The 8552-nt window shown below is 36.5% G+C and overlaps 1 long non-coding RNA gene across 1 annotated transcript; it reads right to left on the reverse strand.

Moving 5' to 3' along the window:
- Positions 1–2585: 2585 nt before the first annotated feature.
- LOC142176672 (uncharacterized) lies at positions 2586–7673 on the reverse strand. Its single transcript, XR_012705388.1, has 2 exons — positions 7107–7673; positions 2586–4574 (listed from the first exon to the last, which is right to left on the reverse strand). It is a non-coding gene; the product is annotated as an uncharacterized LOC142176672 (long non-coding RNA).
- Positions 7674–8552: the final 879 nt, after the last annotated feature.

The following is an 8552-nucleotide window of genomic DNA, read 5'->3' on the forward strand; positions in this document are numbered from 1 at the left end:
CCTGATTTCAAGAAAACTAAACATTGATAACTTAAGAAAACTAAAAATTGACCCTTTTTTTTTCCAAATCCAGACTTCCTTTTTTCCCAAAATATCCTAGGAGAAAATTCGTCAGACTAGGTTTTCTATCTTAGGAGAAAGATTCATCAGACTAAGACATTAATCCTAGGAGAAAATTCATCAGACTAGGTCCTTTTTCTCTTTTTTTTGGGTATCTTAGGAGAAAGATTCATCCGACTAAGATTTCTATCCTAGGAGAAAGTTCATCAGACTAGGTCTTCTATCTTAGGAGAAAAATTCATCAGACTAAAATTTTGATCCTAGGAGAAAGTTTATCAGACTAGGTTCTCCTTTTGTTATCTTAGAAGAAAGATTCATCAGACTAAGATTTTGATCCTAGGAGAAAACTCTTCAGACTAGGTTTTCTATCTTAGGAGAAAAATTAATCAGACTAAGACATCTATCCTAGGAGAAAGTTCATGAGACTAGGTTTTCTATCTTAGGAGAAAAATTCATCAGACTAAGATTTATATTAGGAGGAAAATCCATCAGACTAGGACTTTTTATCCTAGGAGGAAAAATGTAAAGATCAATGACAAGATGTTATGCACAATAGCAAGACAAATAAAGGCAAAGATTTGAGAAACTTCCCTTTGTTGGCTCTTCTCGTCTTTTCTTTTTCTTCTCTTTTTTTTGTTGTTTTTTTCTTTTTTTTTTCTCTTTTTGAATCACTTTCCTTGCACCGCTTTGTTCCTGTTTCATACAAAGAAAAATTTGTCAGTTTTGAAAATGGTGGTCGGTTTGTGGCCTTGAGTCTTGGGCGGCTTGGCTTTTTCTCAATCAGCTTGAGTCGGTCTCAAAAGACCTTTGTTCTGCACCAACTCTGATTGTTTCACACTAGTACCATTTGTATTTGCAGCTCCAACAGCCTTATCCCAATTGGAGATCTTTGCTTAGGTGACCTTTTCCGATATCTTGAATGACTTCCTGCTTTTGAGCAATTTGTCTGTCAGAGAGAATCACCAGTTATCTTTGCTTGCACCAAGTAGGCTGACAAGAGTCTTCTGGGGAAGCCTTTATATGAATCCTCAAGGTATATTGACAGAAACAACTTAGTGCTGGCCAAATTTGCTTTATGCAATTGAAAAGCTGGTAGCACTTTTTGAAATCTTTTCTTGCTTGTTTTGACAAGGACCGACTCGGAGTGAAGGACACAATGATGCAAAGAAACAAGTATTAACAAGAAATGCCCCTGTCGGAAGGACAAAAGGAAGAGTTCTTTTTTTTTTTCAATAACTAGCTTTAATGATCATGACATGCATTTTGGACTTAGTGGCCGATCTATCAAACTAATTCACTCTTCCCTTTTACTATTCTTATGACCTTTGAAGTCGGGCTTGTTTATGCCAATTCTTCGCACCAGCTTTATGACTCACTTTCGACCAGTGGTGCCCCGAGGAATTTTCACCAACAAGTCTCTCTCATTTATTCATCTCTATTTACCGTCCCCTTACAGTACCCGTGAGAGTTTTCACTAGTAAGACTCTCTCATTTCTTCTATATTTTTCTTTTTCTTTTACTTTCTTGTGCGAGCAACTTGATAGTGTTCTATGTCGCGTGACAGTCGTTGCTCATTGCATGCTTCTCTTGGCATTCTTGAAGGCATATTGGGAGGTCTTTATTTGGACGGTTTTAGATAGGGTTAGACAGAAGGGTCGGCATGAAGACTCAAAATAAACTCAAAATGAGGGGTTGTAGACTTACAACTTTTGGAATCGACTCTTTCAAAAATAAAATAAAATCTTTGCCCCAGTTCCAGATACTGGGAATATTTTTGGAATTTTTTTTCATTTCTGAATTCTTATTGGTTGGACCGAACCGTGAGGCTGCCTACGTATCCTTTTTTTAAGGAATCAGGTCGAACGTAGTTCAAACATCTGGTCTAATCTATTTTTCATCTTTCTTTCTGTTTCTCTTTTCCTTTTTTCTTTTTTTTTTTTCTCTTTTTTTCCTTTTCTTTTTTTTGTTTGCCCTAGCTTCTATTTTTGAGGGCATGGACCTTTGACAATTTTTTTTGAACTTTCTAAGAATTACCCCAGTTTGTACTCTTGGGACATGGATTTTTTCTCTTTTTTTTTGACTCTAAACTTGATTCCAAAAGAGGGTAGTCAAAGAAAAATAACACAGGCTCAAAAGGGGTAGCAAAGGATATAAAGTGTTTGGGTAGCAGAAAAAGGGCCTCCCAACCTCAAGAACGTCAAACATGGCATCTTTTCGCGATCATAGCATTGACGAACATGTCTGTCTTCTTGGTGTGCCGTGGTCACAAGACATTTTTTCATCCCTTAATGACAAACTTTCCAACAAACATCAATTGATTAAACATCCTCAAGCCTGATCTTCACAATGATTTGAAGGTGAATTTTACTCGACCTTAGTTCCAAAGTATTCCAACTCTTTATTCATCCTCAAAAGCATTTTTTTTAGTTATCGAATTCCAGATTAAATCAGTTCCTAAGATCTGGCCAAAATTCCGCATACATGTCATGTTATTAAAACTAGTGGGAAAAGAACTAAGCATAGAATGACACAAAAGGACAAACTGTATTTCATTGAGTAAACAACAAGACAAATAACCTAAAATCCGAGTTACAACCCTAAATAACCCAGCTAATGAAAATAGCAACAAAACAGAAAGACAAGACTCACACAAATAGAATGGAGGGATAGAAGGATTTGACTCAATAAAACAAATAAAATCTGGATCATAACCCTGAAATAACCCAGATAATAGAAAAAACATGAAAACAAGCTACCAAGATTCCTTCCTAGTGATGAGGGAATGACTTTCAATTGCTATGCTTGATATTTAGCCATAAATTTGCTCATCAGAATCAGCAGAGCCTTATCCAATATCAAAATCATTAACTTCAGTTAGCAAGTTCCCGAGAGGATTCTCATACTCCATGTCACCAGGCATCATCCCCATAAAGTGTGCACCATGATGTGCAAGTAAAGGATTCTGCGCGATATTCTGGGTGTCACTTTCTTGAATCACAATTAGGTTTTCCTGGATTATACTTTCTATTTCTCTTTTCAAATCCCGACAACTTTCGACATTGTGCCCCTGGGCATTGGAATGATATTCACACCTTTTAGAAGGGTCAAAGCTTCTTGCACGTAGGTCCACATGATTTGGAGGAATAGGTGCAATCATGTCATGATGCTTTAATTTCTCAAACAAGCTTGCATAGGACTTTCCTATTGGTGTAAAATTATCTTTCAACTTTTGTTCCCCTCTATACCTCTGGCCTGGATGTAGGTTATACGGTACCTGAAAAATTTATGGGAGCTAGTGGAGATTTTGTGATGCTCGTGCTCGCCTTCTGGGGTGTTTTGGTGGCCGGGCAACATACTGAGGTGTAGCAACAGAGTATTGAGGGTTCTGAAGCGGATAATAGTATTCAGGGGAATCATGAGAAGCCTGATGAGGTTGCTCATACCTTCGAGATGCTCTTCTAGGACCTCTTCTCGACCCTGATGTCATCATGATTTCTTCGTGCTTCTCATTCGTGTCACTAAAATTATCGGATTCAATCGGGACAGCCTGAGTTGAGGCTTTGAGAATTGCTTGACTTATAATTTTGCCTGTCTTAAGACCATTCTCAATCATTTCTCCCATTTTGATTGCTTCCGAGAAGGATTTACTCACTGCGGACATCATGTTTTGAAAATAATCTGGCTCTTGAGCCTGAAGGAAGACAGTAATTAACTCGTGCTCATCCATGGGTGGCTTAACTCTGACCGCTTGCTCTCTCCATTTAATGGCATATTCCTGAAACTTTCAGTTGGTTTCTTCTTCAAGTTTGAAAGGGAATTGCGGTCTGGGGCAATGCCAATGTTGTATTGGAACTGTTTGACAAAGTCCTGTGCCATGTTATCCCAGACAGACCAGCGAGACGTGTCTTGATCCATAAACCATTCGGAGGCTACTCCCGTAAGGCTTTCCCCAAAATAAGCCATCAACAATTCTTTATTTCTTCCCTCACCTCTCAGTTGATTGCAATACCTTTTCAGGTGGGCTATGGGATCTCCATGTCCATCATACTTTTCAAATTTGGGAGTCTTGAAACCAGGCGGCAAGTGGACATCGGAGAACATACATAGATCTTTGAAGGCAACACTCTTTTGACCGGCCAACCCTTGCATGTTTTTCAACCGTTGTTCTAAGCTTTTCACTCTTTGGGTCATTTCTTCCTGTACCATCTTTCGGGCAGGCTTCTCAATGTTTGCAGGAAGATCAAACGAGTACGAGTGGTACTCAGGAGAGTGGTACTGCTCTTGCTGTGTAGCAAATTGTGACTCATGACAAGGCTGTCCTTGACCACTGGCCTATGCTTGACACATTTTGGTCATTTGCTGTTCCAGTATTCTATTTTTCTCAAACACCATAGACTCTTGTTGAACCCTCTAACCCTGAGTCTCTTGAGCACTTGTAATAGTTTCGATGTCAGTTATCATTTTTCCTTGGATCTTGTGTTACCAGCTTACCACAAACTGACCACCTCAACTTTCTTCACAATTCAAAACAAAACATGTTAGAATGGACTCAGTCGGTCCTTATTATTATCAATATTTTTTCATTTCTTCATTTTTTTCATTTCTTTTTAATGGTGATCGAACCTGATGTGGGTTGCCTACGTATCATGTGGGAACATGAATCAGATCTTGCGTAGTTCGGGAAGATCATGAATAAAGTAAATAAACTAACTTTTTTTTGAATTTTTTATTTTATTGAAAGACATATAAAGAAGAAAGAAAATATTTTTTGGATTTTGATTTTTCCTCAGCATTTTTGCAAAGAAAGACTTCTAAAGAAGAGAGATTTTTTTCCTTTTCTTTTGAATTTCGACTTTTATTGTTTTTTTTTTGGAATTTCGATAGAAAAACTTCTAAAGAAGAAAGAAAAATATTTTTGCATTTATGGATTTTTATTCTGAAGTTAGGAAAGAAGTACTTCTAAAGAAAGAGAAAATATTTTTGAATCTTGAATTTTCTTTTCAATTTTCGAAAGAAGAACGAAAATATTTTTGTATTTTTTGATTTTGAGAAGCAACTAAAAGAATTTTTTTTTTTGTATTTTTAGAAGTTGGGGTCTCAAAGAAAAACTTTTCTAAAGAAGGAAGTAAAAGATTTTTTTTGGATTTTTGAAAATTGGGGGCCGGAATCGATGAGGTTTGCCTACGTATCTCACATCCGGTGAGAATCAGACCCGCATAGTTTGCCCGTTTTGAAGCAACAGGAAAATATGACTTTTTTTGAAATGACTTTTTCTCTTTTTTTTTCAAAATTTCGGCAGAGTTTCAGGATAATTCAAATACCTACTTCTCACTGTCTTTTTTTTTTAATTTTCTTTCCCTATTCTAGAAGCCAGTCAACATGCATTCCGAAACAAACAGATACACAAGTAGCACGTAAGATGCATCAGGATGGTCTTTTAATTTGGGTACACTTGTCCTAGACGGACTCAACCCCTATGTTGAGTCCCCAAAGTCAAATGCATGTGATGCAAACAAACGTTCCTACTAGGGATCCGACATGAGGCTATTTTATTCTAGGTTTAAAAACTTGGGTGTATTGTGCTAGACCTGGCTTACCCGAGCGGATAGCTCGAGCTGAGGAGGGGCAGCGTACTGGGAATACAAAAGCTTCATCGGCTTTGCAACTTGTCCGAACCTCGTTCTAAAATTGGGATATGACTCTAACAGAAAAGAAGTCACACGAAGTGCACACTTCCTAGATGATTTAGAAGACTCAAAGAGAAGAAGGTTTCATAACAATTTATATACAGTTCAAACAATATTAAAGCGGTAAAAGCAACATTTAGCACATTAGGCTAAAACATATAAAAAATCAGATAATAAATAAAAGCCAAGTATAACAGTTATTCTAAGCTCGAATTCTTGAACCCTGAACCAAAGTTCTGGGTTCGATCCCTAGCAGAGTCGCCAGAGCTGTCACACCTCCTTTTTACCTACACCCCCGTAAAGGGGTATAAAGAGAATTTTTCCAATTAAAGTAACAATCGAAACGGGATTATTTTATTTAAATTCAGAGCCGCCACTTGGGATATTTATGGTGTCCCAAGTCACTGGTTTTAAATCCCGAATCGAGAAAAGATTGACTCTGTTTTACAGTCCGCGAATACAGAAATCTAGGTAAAAAATTCTGTTAACCCGGGAGAAGGTGTTAGGCATTCCCGGTTCCGTGGTTTTAGCATGGTCGCTCAACTGTTATCATTGGCCTATTATCTGATTTTAAAACATGTTTTAGCCTATGGTAGATCTTAAATTATTAACCGCTTTTAATCATTTTAAGGAAGATGTCAACGTCATCTAAAACGCGTCTTTGGACCATGCCACATGAAATGCACCCGCAGTCCGAGACACATTTTATTTAATGTTGTTAAGATTTGGATTTGGATCACATGAAATGCACACTCGATTTTAGGAAGGTAATTTTAAATTACGTGCCTAAAGCAATCTACAAAATTCATAATTTAATTGTTTCTTCCTAAAACTACTTTGAGATTATTGTGAAGTCATAGTTATTGAACGAATTTTTTGAGAATAGAGTAAATTAGTTAAAGGAGCAAATAGGCCAGCATGTACCAACACTCTATAGCCTAACAACTGAATCCCAAAAATTATAAAGGTCCAAATCTTCCAATTTTTAAATCAAAGTCCAAATGCTATATTTCAAAACCACCCAACGGTCCAACTCTAAACTCATTTTCTATGGCTCATTTCATCAAACCCGAGTCTTATTATCCTAAACTTTGGAGCAACATCCAATCTACGCTACACCATAGGATATACATACTACAAATTAAACTATTATTTAGCAAATCAAACAAAATTCACCATTGAGCAATTTAAACAAACAGATTATGTGCAAAGTCAATAACATAACTAAGAAAAATAGAAACTAAGATGAGACAAAATAATTAAAACAAAGCAATAAGAACCGTGTTTGATTACAATCATGGGAATATACAATATATTGATGTCAATTTAACCAATTGACCATATGAAAAGGAAACAGACCTTCATTGTTGCCAAATGCTTGTTAATATATTGATAAAGAAGAACTTGTATAACAGCTCGAATCCGGAACAATATCGTCGACCTCGACAGATCCTCAAACTCGAACAAGAATACCTCGTCATTGAATGGCTTTTGGACAGGTTTTAGGTGTTAAAACAATCAATTTTGACTGGTCTCTCGCAGCCACTGTTGCTGCATTTTTTCCAGCTGTTGCAGCTGATTTTTGATGGTTTAATGGAGGTTTAGTGGTGGATTTCAGCTGGGTTTAATGGCTATTTCTGGGCATATTTTTTAGCTCTCTTTTCGGAGCCTTTGAGCTGCTTTTCTATGACTTTTCATGGAATTTTAAGGAGTCTTTTTACATGGTTTAAATAGAAGAAAAATTAGTGATTGATGATGAGGAAGAAGAAAAGAAGAAAGGGGGTATGGCTACTGCTGCTGGTGAAATTTGTATGGTGGAGTTTGCTGGTTTTATCCAAGTGAAAGAGACATGGGTCTATCTTTTGGGATCTGCCGATTTTCAAAGAAAGAAGAGGAGTTTTTCTTCTTTTTTGGGGTCTGCCGTGAACTTCGGGGGGGGGGGTTTCCTAAGGTCCGATTTTTTTGAGTTTCGGCTCCTTCATTCTAGGTTAGGGGTCCTAGGTATTTGTAGGGTTTTTAGTTTAAGGGGTATGGGCCTAGAAATTATGGGCTAGGTCCAAAATTAGGCATAAAAATGGGTAGCTCAAGCCCATGTTTTATTCTTTTCTCGGTGAACAAGACTAAAATACTACTTTATTTATTAATTAATCCTACTTAAATAAAATAACTATTAAAATAAGACTGACCATTAAAATAAAACTATTTTTTTGTATTTTCAAAATATCGTACTAAAAGATAAAAAAAATAGAAAAATCATTATAAAATTAAGATAACATTCTTAGAATTATTTTTGTATTTTTGAATTTAGTAGATAAATTAAAAGTAACTAGATAAAAATATTAACTAGCTAAATAAGCGAAATATTTTTTTGTGATAAAATAAAGCAAATAGAGTCAAAATTAGTTGAAATAACTATATTAGTCCTAAACTAAATATTTACATGCTAAAATATAAAAATCTTGGGGAGGGTCAAAAATCACATGTCTACAGCTATTATATTGTTTTGCTACTTGGGTGTGTAGTAACTTGGATGACACAAAGAGAGAATCTTAATATAAAGTTTGCATTATGGTTTACGTAAGGGGGATGAATGGGAGAGGTAATGACTAAGCCTCCTAAATTCTAAAAATGTGACATTTAAGCAATGACTCACTCAAATGGGATAAGGGGAATTTGTGACGACCCGGCCCGTCGTCACGTGAGTTACTGCCCCGTTTCCCCCATTTTATGCTTCTTCATGTTTCATTATCGGTATTCGGTGTGTTAGAGTTAAATCGGATTGGTTTTGATAGGAAATGAGACACT

The sequence above is a fragment of the Nicotiana tabacum genome, chromosome 22 (genome assembly GCF_000715075.1).
Source record: "Nicotiana tabacum cultivar K326 chromosome 22, ASM71507v2, whole genome shotgun sequence".
Taxonomy (NCBI): domain Eukaryota; kingdom Viridiplantae; phylum Streptophyta; class Magnoliopsida; order Solanales; family Solanaceae; genus Nicotiana; species Nicotiana tabacum.